Source organism: Sciurus carolinensis, chromosome X (assembly GCF_902686445.1).
Source record: "Sciurus carolinensis chromosome X, mSciCar1.2, whole genome shotgun sequence".
Lineage (NCBI taxonomy): Eukaryota > Metazoa > Chordata > Mammalia > Rodentia > Sciuridae > Sciurus > Sciurus carolinensis.
Genome location: NC_062232.1, coordinates 45,580,773 through 45,600,071, shown reverse-complemented (window position 1 = coordinate 45,600,071; position 19,299 = coordinate 45,580,773). Strand labels below are relative to the sequence as shown.

General features: G+C 35.9%; 1 protein-coding gene across 3 annotated transcripts in view; it reads right to left on the bottom strand.

The window, feature by feature from the left end:
• Klf8 (KLF transcription factor 8) overlaps nucleotides 1-19,299 on the bottom strand; it is a 270,827-nt gene that overhangs the window by 98,301 nt on the left and 153,227 nt on the right. The gene's annotated exons all lie outside the window — the stretch shown is intronic.

Sequence of the window (19,299 nt, the reverse complement as noted above, 5' to 3'; positions counted from 1 at the left end):
CTATAGATGACTTCTTTTTTTTCTTATGTTGATTTAAAACCCTAAAACATAATCATTTTACAGGATTTTTATATTTAAGGAGCAATGGAGACCAATGCTTGTTTATGGCCTAATTTCATCTTAGAAAACAAAAGGTTTATTATGTAAAGGGGACACAGCTAGTAAACCCTGTAACTGAAATACAAACTCAGGTCTTTCAGAGCTGAGAACTAAGCTCATTGCATGACATTATCACAGACCTCATGGGGCCTCAGAGGTTGGTGGAGTAAATGACATGAAATACATCAATGAAAAATATTAATGCATGATTTAGAAAATAGTTCCATTCATTTTTATAAGGTGTGTGTTAAAGTACATAGGTAAAATTTACTTTCTTAACTTATTAGTGACATTATCCTGACCACTTTCTGTATTATCTCTCTATATCATTGCTTCTATTAAAGTTTGCCTTTACCTCCTCTCCTTAACTCAGCTTTTTTTCAGTATTGATGATTGAACCCAGGGTCTCTCTACTACTGAGATACATAATCAGCCTATTTTTATTTTCATTTTTTAAATTTTGAGACAGCATCTCACTAATTTGCAGGATGCCCTCAAACTCAAGATCCTCTTTCCTGAGCCTTCAAAGTCTCTGGGATTACTGGCATACAACACTGCACCTGGTTCCTTATCTCATTTGTTTTATATGTCATCTTCGAAACATTTACCCACTAGCACTTTATTCATAAAACTTCCTTTTCATTTATTCTCCTGTGTTCCTTCACAGAACTTTAGGATACATTCTTGATAAGACCTCCAATACCCGGACCTACCCAAAGTGAGTAGTGGAAGGACCTCTTATCCCTCCTTTTCAGTGAGTATAGCCACCACTGAGACCTTTTTCATTACTTGAAACTACATCACCTTCTAGATTTTAACTCTGCAGTTCCTTTCTCTCATCACCACCTACTATACATCTAATTTATTCCATTCCCATCTTCCTAGTGAACCAGTTCTTTACCCTCATCTATATCTGTAGGTCTTCGTTATCTCCCTATTCTATCAGGCTATCAGTTCCTTTCTGCCTTTAATTTTGCTCAGTATAAAGCAAAATTATGCAATCCATGAGATATTCAGTTGCTTTCCATGTTCTTCTGTTTTGAAAATTGCTAATTTTGGGTAAACCTCATTATCTTTGTTTTCTGCACCTGTGCCTGAGCTACAAGTCCTTGCTTGAGAAAGCTGAGAAAATAGGCAGATTGGTTTCATTACAAATGTATGCCCTTCCCCATGGGTGAACTCTCCATTTCCAGCTCTTTGCCAACTGTTTCACTCATTCATGCTTGACTACCATATTCCCTATAGAGGCACTCATATATCTTCTCCATCAAATTTATCCCATTAGTCTCAAGTCTGATCCAATCACTATCTATAGAAAACTTCATCAACTTGTTTGTGAAACCTCAATGTTAAACTATATCTGATGTACATTTTCATAACATCCTTCCTTTGTACCACAGCAATTCACATCTCTTTACCTTTTTCCTATCCCTTTATTGTACCCCACTTCCCAAGAGATTTTCCTCCTCTCCTCCATGTAAATCTTTGCCTCAGGACCCTCCTCTTCTTAGGACATTTCTGCACCTATTTTTACCCCCTCCTTCACATATCTTCTATCTATACCTCTTTCTTCTTCCACTAAACCTATCATCAGACTTATGAATTCTATCATAAAATTATAACCAAACAAAAAACCAATACTTTCTTTGATTTGACCACCTGAAAGAACTTCTATCTTTATTATGTTTCCTCCATTGCATAAATTTTAGAAATGTAAGTTCACATTCACTGCACTACTTCCTGACCATTTTGTAGTTCTAGGAGCCCTTTCTCATGAGGTGAAGCTCAGATAATATAGTTGGTGGTCAACGATCCCTTAACAGTAACCAAAGACCCAGCAGCAGAAGAAAATACTGTCAGCATGTTGAAGACCAAAGGTGTAATCTGTGGGGAAATGCTGAACAAGTGGAAAAATACCAGGAAATAAGTTTGGACAGAGAAAGGAGGGTGATGCCTTTTATGAGTGTGTGATGAGGGCTAAAATGAGGTTCAAGATGAGAGATAGGTCGAATTAGTAATAAGGAAGCACTCAGTACTCAGGAACTGGTCAAAAGAACTTGAGTCTTCAGAAATAGTGGGAGGGCTGGAGTTGTAGCTCAGTGGCAGAGCCCTTGCTTAGCATGTGTGAGGCACTGAGTTCAATTCTTAGAACCCCATAAAAATAAACAAATAAAGGCATTATGTCCATCTATAACTACAAAAATATTTTAAAAAAACGAGTTGGTGGGAGATGAGACAGTAAAGAGGAAGCAGTTTCCATCTGGTTTTAAAAAATTGTTATAAGTGTATAATAATTATTCAGAATAGTGGTTTTCATTGTGGTATATTCATATGCATACATAACAAGATATGATCAATTTAATTCCCTAGTACATCTCCATTTTCATGGCCATATGCTTTTATAATTTTTTTCTCCCACATTTTGCCATATGATTTTGAGATGGTGATTTGTCCAAATAGCTCCAGGGCATTTATCCATTGTTATGGGTTGAACTGTGTTCTCCTGAAATCCATATGTTGAAGTCCTAAATCTTAGTACTTCAGAATGTGTAGTAGTAGCCAGAGTCAGTACTATCTAGTGAAACCATCTCTTTACTGGTCTTCCTGCTTCTATTCTTGTTCCCAAGAATCCATTTTCAACTAGTAAAAACCTGTCTTTGTATTTGAATAACTTAATGCAATTAATTCAGATGAAATCATACTGGAGTGAGCCCCTAATCCAATGCAACTACTGTCTTATAAAAACAGGAAATTTGGACCCAGATGTGCACAGAGCAAGAACACCTTGTGATACGAAGGTGATGGGGTGATGCTTGTACAAGCCAAGGAAAACAAAAGATTGCTATAGCAACACAAGAAATCTAATAAATCCATTAAAGTCTCAGGCATAACAGTCAATACTACTCTTCCAGTCTGGCTTCTTTCTCAGCTACTACAATAAAATTTCTTTCTCAAAGGGATTTCTTAATCATCATCAGTGAGAACTTTTCTTCTGACATTATTCTGCTTGATAATTCTTGGGGGCATTTAATAGCACTAATGTCCTTCCTTCTTACAATTCTCTCCTCCATTGGCTTCTGTGACACTATCCTCAAGGATTTCTCCCATTCTGTCCTCTTTTTCTCTGTTCCTTTCTTGTCTGTTCTTCATTTTCTCTCCTCCTTCCTGTAAACTTTTCCGGAAGTACACTTACCTTATCACATTAGACCTGGGCATACAAATTTAAATATCTAGAAGGGCCAAGCAAGTAATATAAAGAGGTGAAAGCAGCTGAATGGGGAGTTTGAAAAACTTAATTGTGCATGCTACATCTAAAATGGATGTCTGCTATTCAGACACCATGTCTTACATAGGGTTCTAAATTTTGTTTTCCTTCTTTGAATTCCCTCCCAAGAAACAACACCAAAAAATGCACTATAAATTTCTGAGGGTATACACATAACATGTAGCATTTAATCAAACTTTTTGAAGTAAAATTCATATAGCATAATCATTTTAAAGTACATAATTCAGTAACATTTAGTACATGAAAATGTGCAACCATCACTTCTATCTAGTTTCAAAATTTCTCATCACACCAAAAAGATATCTTGTATCCACTGAGTAGTCCTCATTCTTTCCTCCTCCTATTTCCTGGAAACTTCTAATTTGCTTTCTGTCTCAATGGATTTACTTATCCTAGAATATTTCTTTTCTATTCTTTCTTCTTCTCCTTCTTTTCTTCCTTCTTCCTTTTTCTTTCTTCTTCCTTCCTCTTCCTCTTCCTTCTTCCTTCTTTTCTTCTCCTTTTTTTCTGTTGCCTTAGTGGAGATTTAACCCAGAGGTGCTTTACCACTGCGTTACATCACCAATCTTTTATATATTTTATGTTGAGACAGTGTTGCTCTAAATTGCTTAGGGTCTTGCTAAGTTCCTGAGGCTGGTCTTGAACTTGGAGTCCTCCTGTCTCAGCTTCTTGAGTGACTGGGATTACAGGCGTTCACCACTGGGATTATATGGCTATCCTAGATAGTTCATATAAACCAAATCATGCAATATATAATCCTTGGACTCTGGTTTCTTCCACTAGCATGCTTTTGAGGTTCATTCATGTTGTAGTATATTTCAGAAATTCGTTCTTTATTTCTTAATTTTTTGTGGTGCAGGAGATCCAATCTTTATTTTTTTATATGGTGGAATGGTATTTCACTGTTTTTATTTTTTCATTTTTATTTTTCCATATTTTTATTGGTGCATTATAGTTGTAGATAATGATGGGATTTGCTATTATATATTCACACATGCACACAATATAATAATATAATTTGACCAATATCACTATCCAGCACTTTATTTCATTGCTTTTTTTTACTATTGTAAACAAATGGGATACATGTTGTTTCTCTATTTGTACATGGATTAAAGGCATACCATTTGTGTAATCATAAATTTACATAGGGCAATGTTGTTTGATTCATTCTGTTATTTTTTCCCTTCCTCCCCACCCCTCTCACCCCTCTTTTCCCTCTATACAGTCCTTCCTTCCTCCATTCTTATCATCCTCCTTATCCCTAACCCTAAACCTAACCCTAACCCTAACGCTAACCTCTCCCACCCCCATTATATGTCCTCATCCGCTTATCAGCGAGATCATTCGTCCTTTGGTTTTTTGAGATTGGCTTATCTCACTTAGCATGATATTCTCCAATTTCATCCATTTTCCTGCAAATGCCATAATTTTATCATTCTTCATGGCGGAGTAATATTCCATTGTATATATATGCCACAGTTTCTTTATCCATTCATCAACTGAAGGGCATCCGGGTTGGTTCCACAATCTGGCTATGGTGAATTGAGCAGCAATGAACAATATCACTACCCAGCACTTTATTTCATTGCTTTTTTTATACCACATTTTAAAAATCCATTCATCTGTTGATAGAGATTTGTGGTGCTTCCATTAATTGACTATTGAGAGTAGTGCTGCTACGAACATTTATGTACAAGTATTTGAATACTATTTTGGTTATATACCTAGAGTACAATTGCTGGACTACATAGTGATTGTATATTTAGTTTTTTAAGAAACTACCAAACTGTCTTCCATAGTAGGGGTATTAGCAATGGACAAATGTTCCAATTTCTCTATAATCTCATAAACATTTGTTATTTACAACCTAGTTGGTGTGAGGTGGTATCTCACTGTGAGTTTGATTTTCATTTCCCTAATGCCTAGTGATGTTGAACATCTTTTCACGTGTTTATTGGCCATTTGTATATCTTTGGGGAACTGTCTATTTAAATCCTTTGCTATTTTTGTAACTTTTGTTAAATTGTAAGAGTGCTTCATATATTATGATACACTTATTAGAGATATGATTTGCAAATATCATACCGCATAGTGTAGGTTGCATTTTTACTTTTACTTTCTTTCCCTCTTTCTTTTTTCTTTTTGTTTGCTGGGGATTGAACCCAAGGGTGCCCTATCACTGAGCTACATCCCCAGAACTTTTTAGTTTTTGATTGGTTCTTACTAAATTGCTGACCTTGAACTTGTGATCCTCTTGCCTCAGTTTCCTTAGTAGCTGGGATTAAATGTGTGCACTATCAGGCCTGACTCACACTTTCTCTTTCTTTCTTTTTTTTGTACTTTGATTGAACCCAAGGACATTTAAAACACATCCCCAGCTCTCTTTATTTTTTTACTTCGAGACAAGGTCTCATTAGATTGCTTACAGCCTCACTCAATTGCTGAAGCTGGCTTCAAATCTGCAATCCTCCGGCCTCAGACTCCCGAGTTGCTGGGATTACAGACACATACCACTGCCCTTGGCTTTCACTTTCTTGATATGTTCTTTGATATACAAAAGTTTTTAACTTTGATGAAGTCCAATTTATTATTTTCTATTATTATTCATGCTTTTGATGTCATATCTAGGAATCCACTCCAAATGGAAGTTCACAAAGATATGATCCTATGTTTTCTTCTAAGAGTTTTAAAGTTTTAACTCCTATTTCTGTCTTAAATGCATTATATGTTATCTTTTGTATATGGTGAGAGGGCAGGTACACTACATTTTTTTGTATGTGGATATCCAGTTGCCCCAGCACTAACTGATGAAGAGACAATTTCCTTCCTATTCAATAATCCTGGCACCTGAATCACCAAGTTTGTATCATAGTTTATGATTAACTTAAACCTCTCCCATTATTTTTCTTCATAGATTCTGGGTTTCTTTATTTAGTAATATCATAACTAACTTGATGATCCCAAGTGTAGAACTTGGTATTTGTATAATAAATAATATCCTATGAATTTTTACTCAATTATTCATTCAATAAACATTTACTGTGTGTCTAAAATATATTAGGCACTGTGATTACCAAAACAGTTCATTTGGGAAAGATTGTTTTAAATGGTTTTATCAAAGTATAAATTTTTTTCTCTTTTATTTCCACGTGATGTATACAGCACACATTCATGATTGTCATTTCATCACTGAGACTTTCTTTGAAGGGTCAGGAATGGGAGAAAGTAAAGAATGGTAAGGGGTGGGGTAGAACTTAGCAAGGGATTAAGTTCAGGGATGTTATAGGGAACTGGTATGAAATGACAGTATCTATACATACCTCATTCATTTGTTCATCCATCATATTTTTATTGAATGCCTACTATTTACTAGGCACTATTGTAGACATTGGAGGCTATATTAGAGAATAAGAAAAATAAATTCCTGACAGTATTTTCCTTTCATTTAAGTTGAGGAGACAGAGAATATATACATAAATAGGTATATAAGGTCAGACTGTGTTATGTGGAAGCAAAGTAAAAGATAGTAAGTGGTTGGAGATTACTATTTTGTCTCATTGTCCCAGATATGGAATACCTATAAGAAAGTAAATATGTGATATAATATTATATATACCATAATTATGTAATTATAGTAAGAATGCTATAATGTTAATTGATAAAAAATTAATATAATAATTTGTATAAGTTCTAGGATATTATTTCCAAAGTATTTAATGCACCTGTGTCAATTTTGTTGAAATATTTGCAGAATTGAAATCTTGGAACTTAACAGCTTAATGAAAGAAGTCCTTTTAAGAGAAATCTCATTTGAGGACAGATCTGAAGGAAATAATGGAGTAAAACATAGGAAGATCTAGAGAAAACGTTTTAAGAAAAGGGAAAAGCAAATGCAAGGGCCTTGAAGTAAAGGCATGTCTGGAATATTCCAAGAACAGTGGCAGGGGCACAGTTTTGCTAATGTGCAGAGAATAAAAGTGAGACTAGAATGTCACAAATTCAAAGAGTTAGCAAAAGGCCAGAGTGCATGTTATGATTTGGATGTGGGTGTCCCCCAAAAGCTCACATGTGAGACAATGCAAGAAGGTTCAGAGGAAAAATGTTTAGGTTGTAAAAGTCTTAACCCAATCAGCGATTTAATCCTCTGATAGGGATTAACTGAGTGGTAACTGAAGTGGTAGGGTGTGGCTGGAGGAGATTGAAATTGAGGTGTGACTTTGGGGTATACGTTTTGTACATGGAGAGTGGAGACTCTCTCTTTCTCTGCTTCCTGATCACAGTGTGAACTGTTTCCCTCTGCCACACTCTTCCACCATGATGTTCAACCTCACCTCAAACCCCAAGGAATGGAGCCAGCCTTCTATGGACTAAGACCTCTGAAACTGTCCGCCCTCAAACTTTTTCTCCTCTACAATTGTTCTGGTCAGATCTTTCAGTCACAGCAGCAAAATAGCTGACTTAAATAGTGCATAAAACCTTGAAGGTCATGGTAAGACTAACTTTTATTGTGCATAAGATAGAAAACCATCAGAAGATTTCAATGACAAGATATGATCAATGGGATCAGTTTAGACCAAATCAAAGGGATCAGTTTAGACCAGAGGAAAGCAAGGAGACCACCAAGTTTTAAAAAATTGAATACCCTGTGTTGACAAGAGTGTGAATAAAATAGGTAGTAATACACACAGTTGGCTGGTTATATAAATTAGTACAGTGTATCTATTAAGACTTAAAATATGGGGCTGAGGGTAGCTTAGTGGTAGAGTATTTGCCCAGCATGTGCAAGACCCTGGGTTTGGTCCACACTACTGAAAAATAAAAGATATAAAATGTGAACACCACCTTCCCCAGAAATGTCATGTCTAGAAATCTAGCTACAAGTATCCAAAGATATATGTTTCACATTATCATCACCATCACCATCACTAAATGATAGTTACTATGAGTGAGGAACAATTTTAAGAGATTTCACCTACACTAATTTAAACCTCAGAACAAAACTCTGAGGGAGGTATACCTATTATTCTCTTTTACAAAACAAATGATTGAGATACAAAAAGACAATAATCTGCTAAAATTCACACAGACTGAATGTAGCCTTAAAGTCAAACCTGAGCAACCTAACATTGGTGACTGAATGATGATACACTTCTCACATGTGTCTACACTTTTGTATTCTACTTCCCCATTTTTCATTTACTTACCCTCATCTCCTTGCATTCTGGAAGTAACATGAGAATATAGAATTACTCAGAGACATCCCCCCACTCCAGTATATGTAGTATCAAATCAAATTGGAAGCAGAGAAACTAGTCATGAGACAGTTGCACTAAGTTTAGGCAAGAGACAATAATAACCTAGAGGAATAGGAGAAGATATACATAACAGAATTTTTAAAAGACATTTTGATTTTGCAACTCATTAGGCCTAGGATGTACAGGAAAGTGAAACATTTTCACTGCTCAACTCTACTAGGTTAAAAGGGATCCCTTTTTAACCGGCTCTAAAGTGTGATCATAAACATAAAAACATAAACAAAATCATAAACATAAAAAGTCTAATAATGATGCTTCTTTCCATAAAAAGTTTGATTTTTATGTAACAAAAAGTACCAGTGAAATAATTAATGACTTGGGGATTTTGTCATGAAAAGTTAGTTAAGTTTATGTGTTAGTTATTTGTGTTATTTTTATTTACTATGAGTGAGGAACAATTTTAAGAGATTTCACCTATACTAATTTAACCCTCAGAACAAATCTCCGAGGTAGGTATACTTATGATTAATATTTTTTGTTACTGTTATATATGAAATCTTTTCTTCCATTAAATCTTCCAAAAGATTATTTGAATACATCTAAACTACTGATTTTTGTATTCTGATTTTCCTCTCTAGCGAATGGAACTTCATACTTGCTCTTCTCTCAGTCTGGAATGCCTTCTCAAAGTATCACTCCTTCTCTTCTCAGTTGATTACTGAATATTCATACTTCAAGATTCAGTTCAAATTCTAGCTCATGCACTACCCTCATGATAAAGACCTTGGCATGCTTTTTGCCATAAAACTTTCTCTTCTAATCTTACATGATACCAAGCAAAGATTTTTTTCTTTTTGCATCTAGTTGTTTCTTTATTGAATGTACTCATTCATAGAAAACAGAAACACAACCATAGCATGGAAAGACCTATAATGGAGCTCTGAAACAAAAGACCCAGATCTACCTCCTCTCCTCAGCCAAAGCAGAGGTATAAAAACAACTTGGGGAGAATAATGCACATTCCCACCCCCAAGGCAGAGGCCTGACCTGATGGCCCCTGTCCTTGGTATTTGGAATGGATCAGGTGAGGTAAAGGAAAACCAAGGACTAGAGTGGCCAGGGGGCCCAGAGTTGGCAGCACCTCCATGTAAACTCCAAGGTATCCTGTATGTGTGTGTGTGTGTGTGTGTGTGTGTGTGTGAGTTTCTGTCCAGGCAAAGATCTTTATTACAGCATTATGCATTATAATGAGAATTGAAGTCTTATTTCTTTGCAGGCCTTCATCTTTTATTTCCCCAGAGGGCCTACATAGACTTTTTTTAAAAAACAGAATCATTTTATTGTTTACTTTCTCAAAATTATGTTAAATATTTGAATTATTTTTTCAGATTTAGAGAGGTATAATTGATAGAAATTGCATACATTTAAGGTATAAAATATGATGTTTTAATATGAACATACAATGTGAAATGATTTCCAGTGAGTCTTCATATTAATTTAGTTTGTGAACTCTTCTAAGTAGAGCTCATGTTTTAGCTATAACCCTGAAACTACAGGTTGTAATGTAGAGGGCATTCAGTATTTTTTTTTTTTCATTTTTTTTTCAGCATCAGGGAAAAGAGCAATGTCCCTTGTGGAGCTGAATTTTAGTTAGGGGGAATGGAAAATAAATAATAAATAATAATATATGTCACAGAAAATAAAAGCACATAAAGGGGATGAGGAGTACTTGAGAGAGTGTTTCTATCTTACATAGGTATCTCTGGGGAGGCAATATTTGAACAGAGTCCTGACAAAAAGAAAGTGAGTCACCTGGATATTGGAGGGAAGAAGATTCCAAGAAGAAAGAATGCCAAGTACAAAGTTCCTATAGATTGAATAGAGTAAATGAATGGGGAGAGGCAGTTAGAAGATGGGGTCAGAGACTGACTAGTCATGCAGATTCTTGTATGCCAGGGTAAGGATGTTAGCTTTTAGCTTGAGTGAGATAGGAAAACACTGGAGGGATTTGTGTGGAAAAAAGATTTGATATTACTTAGTCTAAAACAAAATCACTACTAATATGATAGAATATATTGTTAGAAGCAAGAATAGAAGAGGTAAGACTAGTTAAGAGGTTGCTATAATACTCTAGGAGAGAGATGATGTTAGTTAGGACCATGGGTGGTAGGCTGAAGGTGGTAAAAAGGTGTTGGATTTAGGATATTCTCTGTATTTTGTTTGAGGTTAGAGATATAGCATTGGCTGATGCATTTATTATATATGGGTATAATGATATTAATGTTTTTGACCCTAACAACTGAGAGGATGAGTTGCAACTTACTGGAAAGGTAAAGGCTGAAAGAAGTAGGTTGTTATGAGACATAGGAACATTGAGTTGTACTTTGGCTAGGTTAAGAATAGGATAAGTTAGAATGAATGGATGAAGGTAAGCAGTTCTCATATCTTCCTTACAACTTGAGTATGTCTACCTGATTTTGGCTTTTCCTAAAGTGCCATTCATTACAAAATTACACAAACAAAATCTATTACCATTACAAAAATCACCACAGCTTGGGATGTAGAACAGTAGTAGAGGACCAAATCAGCATGTGAAAGGCCCAAGTTTGATCCCCAGTCTCATACACATAAATATCACTATGATTTATTGAATAAATAACAAGTATCAGATATTGAATCTTTATATGTATACTCTCATCTAATCATTACCCAAACTCTAGAAAGTATAATTTTTCCCCATTTTTCAAATGATACAGCTGAATTTAAGAGAGACTGAGCATCTGTGCAAAGGATAATACTGCACCGAGAGTGTATCACACTCTAAGTTGTTCATGTGTTCTACTCTATATTCTTGCCCATGAACCAGATCTGACCTATTCAAGTTACAGTATCTTTTCTCAGTTTTACAATTGAAGAAGTGAATATCCTGGAAGGAAAAAGGTACTTACTTGAGACCTGATTTTTGGCAGTGATGCAGACAGAAAGATACCATAATCCAGGGAAATATCTCTTTGTTAAAAAAAAATTGTTGAACATGGAAAAGGTGCCAGACAATGATAGAGAATGCAAATGTGACTTGAGGATCTCAAAATTTGTTGCGGGGAGTAGATTGCATTGCCCATTTCCTGTTACATGTAGACTGTAACACATGCAATCATCTTGTCTAGTTGTCATTCTTGGTCAAGATATTCTATTTCAACTTTAATATAGTACACATTGCACTCTCTAGGACCCTGAAAATTGTCATGTGAACAGCTATTTATCTCTCCTCCTAAGAGACACCCATGAATATGAAAAAGGTACTTGTGAATAGGTTTCAGGGACCAGGCAAATGAGAAGGGGTTGCTTCTGGTATCTCTAAACTTACAGTTAGGGGGAATGAATGAACAAGTTGTCATCATATCTGGTCTTCTAACTTAAAAGTATCATCTCCCATATTTTATACTTCTTAAAATTACAGGTGGAAAAATACTATTGATCATAACCAATTCCATACTAAGGTAATGAAAGCATAAACTGGAAAATGTGTTCAAAAGCTAGGCGGACCCAGAAACTAGGGCTCTATTAGTTGCCATCTCAATTAAACTTCCCCACTTGACTACTAGCCTAAAATCAACTCAGCATTTAAAGAGCCTTCTGAAGTAATACTGTAGTGTATTTCCATTTCTAAATGAAATCCACAGTTGAACTTCCTCTGACTTTTGATCTTCACCATGAAAGTTCTTCTCATGACTTTGGAAAGGGGAATGAGAATGTGAAAGGACTAGACACCAAAAGGTCACAAATACATAAAACAAAAGAATCATTTTCTCTGAGTTTAGCCATGCCAAGACTCAACAGAAAATGCATAAGCCCTTGTGACATCACCCTTCTTTATCCAGAATGACCACACTGTACATAAGTCAAGCTAAAATGAGCCCACAAGGACTGATGCATGCTGGGAATTCTCCCAGGGAAATCCCTTAGCAATCATGCAGAAGACTCCACTGACCTCTCCCTATATAGACTACAATGGGTCTATGGTTTATAAAGGCAGCTGTGGAAAGCATCATATTTTATATGGCATCAGAAACTGATGAATAATTCATATACTTCAGGTAGAGAGACAATATAGTCTAGTAGTTAAGAGACCATACTGAAGCCAGCTTGCCTTCAAATCTGTGAAAATCTGAACTCTGTTCTTCACAAGTTGCATAGCCTTGAGCAAGTTATTCATTGACCAAATATTAAGTGAGGTTCTAATATAGGCAAAGCTTCATTTTAGACATTTTGGATGCCTCACTGAACAAAATGGGTACAGATCCCTACCTTCACAGAACCAGCATTCTATAGGGGGAGATAATAGACAAAAAATATAATACATTTTATAGCACATTTGAAGATGAAAAGTATGAGAGAGAAATGAACAAATAGAGTAAGGTAAGTAGACCTTAGAAAGTCAGGGGAAAGGGAGTTACTTCATCTCACTGGCCTTAGTTTCCTCACTTGAAAATGGTTATAAATATCACATGTCAGAACTGGGCATGGCACATAGGATATGCTTCATTAATTTTAACTATTATTATTACCATGCTATTATATCATTTTGCCAAAGACTTTTTCATGTCAAAATGCCTTCAGTACCCTAAAATTAATTCTTTAGTTCATTTTCCTTTATGTGCAAATAGTTATCAAGATCCCACACCAGAGTTAAGTAGAGTTCAGGAATGGCTGAGAAGAGGTCAGTCAGGTATGTGCCATTTGTGTAGAATATCCCTATTATGCAGAGGATAAATACAGAAACCAGATTCTATACTTATTTATGAAATAAATAACCTATTTATGAAAAAATGTTTTTTTCCACAATGTGTGAGACCTCATCATTCTTTCACATATCAATATATCTCCCTTTACTGATTCCTTCCTTTAACCAATTGGTTTCTTATTTTCTTACTAGTACCCTCCGCCCAAGTTTCTTGCTTTCATCCAATGCATAGGGGAATAACAATAAAGAGGTCAGCATTTGTTTCAGGCTTAAACTCAGGATCAAGACTTTCATCAGTTTTATTTCACGACTATACAAGATTGGTGACTCTTTTGTAAAGTAAGGGGATTGCACTGCCTCTGTACCAAATACACTAGGGGAGAAAGGTTAAGAAACATAATGAGAAAATGTTGAAAGGAAGCATAATAGGGAGTATTCATGCCAGAAGTCATGTTATCCAAGACATTAGTGATGTCAGGAAGACAAGCATCTTACAACCTTCTTGACCTCTTAGACTTCATTCACTTACTGTGTGTAAGTGTCTTTTAGGATGATGGGGGGAGAAAGTGGGAATATTTGAAGAATAGAGTATTAGAACCACTAAAGTAAAGGAAAGGCTGTAAGTGAGGCAAGGCAAGTAAGAGGTCTTTTAAAACCTTTTAATTTTTCATTAACACTCTTCTATATTCAGGTTGCCTTTTTAAATTTCCACAAATGAGCGAAAACATGCAGTTCTTCTTATCTTTCTGTCTGGCTTATTTCACTTAACACATTGTTCTCCAGTTCCATTCATCTTGCCACAAATGATAGGAATTTGTTCTTCTTTATAGATGAGTAATATCCATTGTGTATATATGCCACATTTTCTTTATTTATTCATCTGTTGATGGACACAAAGGTTGATTTCATATCTCAGATATAGTAAGAAGTGCCCACAATAAACATGGATTTTTGGGTATCTCTTTGTTATTTTCATTTCCTTTGGAGATATACTCAAAAGTGGTGCACCTGGATCATAAGATAGTTGGAAGTTAAGTGGGTTATTTCCCTGAAATGAGGACCCTTCCATTTAAGATCATATTCTCTAAGCACTATCAATTGTTTTCTGAAGTATGCTACAAATCACATCAGTAGTACATAGGTGCTGTTGCGCTATTAAAAACCATCAGCCCCTGACTTGGATGAGCATTCTCTATCTGATTCTAAAATTCAGCCCACATGGGTCATGTGGATCTTCTCTTATTATCACCCTCCTGGCTGCCTTCGAAAGAGCAAAGAAGGCAAAAATATGACAACATAAGTCAAAATGCTGCTTATCTGTATTTGGGAAAAAATTTTCAGGTCAGAGCTTTCAGGGAAAGCTGAGAGAATTATAGTCAGGAGAAAATTAAACAATTCATGACAGATGTTCAAAAGCAATAACACAAATAGACAAATAAGTTAGTCCTGCCCACTTGGAGACCTTCTTTTTCCCTTTTATCTCCACTTTCTTCAGTTTACTCCCTTTTCTCTTACTTCAGCTTTCCCTTCCTCTAGTCTCTTCCTTTTGGGCCTCTCTCTCTTTTCCCCATTTAACTTTTCCTTTCTTTAATATCCCTTTCACAGTCTTGAACAGTCTTATGTGTGTGGAGTCTGAATGTAGTATTTTCTTTAGGTCCAGGGAATGCTGTACTCACACTGCTCAGAAACCAGCAGGATCCTTGAGACAATATGACAAAGGTCAAGCTCTCACCTTCACTTGGAAACATGCCCTCCAAAACCCAGCATTTATTCTTCCCTGGGACTCAAAGGGGAAGAAGAGGGATACGTTATCTTTTCTTCTCACTTTCATAAAAAAGAGAAGGTGAAAACCCCTAGATTTTGGGGGTGGTTATTGGTTGGAGGGACAACCAAAGACATGTTTCTGGGGCTGGCAATACCTCTCATCCCAAGGATTAGGGACCATGGCAATTTCTGTAGCACTTCTATAAATGTAGGACCAGGATTAAGGCCACTCAGGGTAGGGACCTTTTTCTCTTTCTTCCCTCTCCCTATTCATTCATGCAGGTACTAGGAGGATAGAAAATTAGATGCTTGGCCAGCTGCCTGGAATGGGTTCTCCTGTAAGATCATCCATTGCACAAAGGTCAGCTGCATGGTGGGCAACAGTGTTTATTTAAAGCTATAGTAATAGAAACAGCACCAAAACAGACATGTAGACCAATGGTACAGAATAGAAGACACAGGGACAAACCCACATAAATACAGATATCTCATACTAGACAAAGGTGCCAAAAACATTCACTGGATAAAAGATATCCTATTCAACAAATGGTGCTGGGAAAAATGGAAAGCCACATGTAACAAAATGAAATTAAACCTTTACCTTTCACCCTGCATGAAATTCAACTCAATATGGATCAAAGACGTAGGCACTAAAGCAGAGACCCTGTGATTACTAGAAGAAAAAGTAGGCCCAAATCTTCACCATGTTGACCTAGGATCTGACTTCCTTAACAAGACCCCTAAAGTGTAAGAAGTTAAATCAAGAATCAATAATTGGGATGGACTCAAACTAAAATGCCTCTTCTCTGCAAAAGAAACAATCAATAATGTGAAGATAGAGCCTACAGATTGGAAGAAAATCTTCACCACATGCAGCTCAGATAAAGCATTAATCTCTAGGACATAAAAAGAATTCAAAAAACAACACCAAAAACAAACAACCCAATCAATAAAAGGGCTAGAGAATTGAACAGATACTTCATAGAAGATATACAATCCATCAATAAATACATGAAAAAATGTTCAATATCTCTAGCAATTAGAGAAATGCAAATCAAAACTAAGATTTCATCTCACCATTATTATCTCATGTATATACATGAATGCATGGAGAGATTACACTCCATTTATGTACGATCTATCAAAATGTAAAAATGCATTCTACTGTCATGTACAACAGATAAGAATAAATTTTAAAAAACTTTTTAAAAGTAGAAAGAACTAAATGAAAGGTTCTTATATTACCAAGATTGAACAATGAAAATCTGAGTCTTCAAGAGGGCCATAGCTAGTGTCAAAAATCCCTGGACATTCTACCTAAAGCCAGGCAGTTTGGGCATTACAGTTGGAATTGGGTGGTGCAAGTGGAGAAAAGGGAGCCAACCTAGTGGTGGCATCTAGAATCCCCATATCGGAGGAGCTTAGGTGAGAAAGCAGGGTAGAAAATAAAGTAGGGAGTGAGATAAAAATACTCGAGTTTGTATTTGCATTGAGAGTATATTGTTTTACTTAACACTGTAGATTACAGATTAGTTAAAATAGTTTTCAATGATTCTTTTATTTATACTTGACGTAAGATTGACAGAATGTCAATTATTCACTTAAAAGAATGTTATCAATATTATTTTATGTGGTGTGGTTTTAGTGCCTTATGGAAATTATGGAGAAGTTAAATTCTATTCCCCAATCCATCCTTTGGTATGGACATAGAGCTGAGGTAAGATGCAGAATGGGAAGATAGGCCCTCCAAGGTAGCCAAATCATAATAGGAATAAGAACGCAAGTGGAAATGGCCGGAATGCAAGTAGAAATAATGGGAAAGGGCCCCTCAGAAAGTAAGGCTGGTGACACAAAGCAAAGATAAATTTGAAAAGAACATACGCACACACACACACACACACACACACACACACATATAATGTAAATGCCTTTCTAAATCCCCTCCAATAGTGTCAAAAGTCTCAAATGAAGCAACTATCATGTATGAGATGATCACCTCAAGTGATTTCCCATTTCCTTGTATCCAAAGAATGTTTACTTGGCTCTTATGCAGCCCTATACCTGAATTCCCACAACCTACTCTTTTGCTTGTGGGCACAATGGAAGAGCTAACTATAATAAAATAAAACAAAAATCAAACCCCAAATGCTTTATTGTTATATATATATATTGTGTGTGTGTGTGAATATGTAACAACAAATCCCATCAGTATGTACAACTATAATGCATCAATAAAAATGTGTGAGGAAAAACCCCAGAAGCTCTTAAATAACTGGAAATAAGTGGTTGTGGAATGAGATGGCTCTTTTGCAGTCAGCTTGCTTCAGTTGGCCTTTCCTGAGTTGTCTCCTTAGCTCTCCCATTAGGATCTCTGGACATTGGGTAACTATGACAGGCCACTTCTTCATTCCCTTCAGTGATCCTCCCCCTCCTCATGCTCCAGCAAAAGAATTCAAAGCTCTCTTCTGCCAAAGAGGACCCCAGCAGGAAGGAAGAAGGCTCTTTGGAAAGTAGACCAATCCCTGACTTCTTCCTCTTTCACACACAAGCCTCCTCTCTTCAAACTATGACAAATACCTCTTGATTCTAGGGCTCAGATGAAAGGACCTCCCACAGATTTAGGAAAAAAACGAATCTGGGTCCTGCAAAACAGGATTATACCCAACACACTCTATCTCTACCCCTTCTCCAGGAATTTCCTCTCCTTTGAGATTTCTTATGCCCTTTCTTCCCCTACCCATCAATGAGCCTATAAGCATATGTTAAATACATGAGATTGTGATTCAGATATACATATACACAGCACATAAATGTTCACACAATAAAAAAATCTAAATTAGAAGCTCCTGGCACAATATCAGTCTCAGTTCAGTTACCACAGAACTCATGTATATATACAACTTTTATCAAAGATCAAAGGTAGTAAAAAGCAGAAATAGAAAAACAACTATAAACAGCTTCAAAAAAGTTTGCACTATGTACTCAGGAAGAAGAAAATTGCTATTGGCAAAATTTCATCAATCAAAAGAAGCTTGCCATTGAAACTAGGGACCATTATTTAACCAAAGTAAGTCAAAATAAGGTCAAGGGTCATTTGTTTTCTCTCATATGTAGAAGCTATAGAGGAAAAAGGAAAAAGGTAGGGAGCAGGGATCTCATGAAAATAAAAGGGAGATCAGTAGAGGAAGGGGACCAGGGAGTGACAAGTGGGGAGGGAGGGAAGGAAGTGTTCGGGAGTAGTATTGGTTAAATTATAATATTGTGTTGCACGTACAAATATGTAACAACACATTCCATCATTATATACAACTGCAATGGACCAGTAAAATGTGAAAAATTAAAAATAAAAAATCTGTTATAAACATTTAAAAATTAAAATAAAAAGAAAGTTTTTCCATTATAAGTTATTGATGATAAAAATGACTAACATTTTCAATGATAACTAATAAAGAACAATAGGTTGCTGTGTAGTATGTAGAAGAATCTAAAATTGGGAGTTGGGAGATGTAGGCTATTAGGGCTGACCCTAAGCTAGTCACCTAATCTCTTTAGGCTTCAGTTAAGTCAAAATCTCTACATATATCTTATAGATGTTAGAGTGAATAAATGAAAGCAAAACTGAGAGCCTTAAAGAAAGATAAATGTATGCTAAAAATAGAAACATTATAAAATAGTAAGAAACATTATAAAAATAGTAAGCATTTATAAGTTCTTTTTCAGACTATTTGAGGTCTATCTGGCTTTCTAAGTCTAAGTAATAGAATTCAGCAGCTATTTTCTCATAGCACATATTAATAGTAATAGCTAAATCTACATTGACCACTACATTTACATATGTTACATCCTTTTCAACTTTTATAGTAGCCCTATTGGGTAGGTAAACTGAGTACTAAGAAAGGCTAAGTAACTTATCTAAGGATGTACAGATAAGAAGTTGCTATAGACTGAATATTTGTGTCCCCTCCCAATTCATATGTTGAAATCCTAAATAAACCCCAAGGTAATGGTATTAGGAAGTAGGACATGTGGGAGATGATTAGGTCACAGTGCAGAACCTTCATGAATGGAATTAATGACCTTATAAAAGATGACACAGAAAGATCCCTTGCCCCTTCCCATAGGGACTATGTTAGGAAACAGAAAAAAAG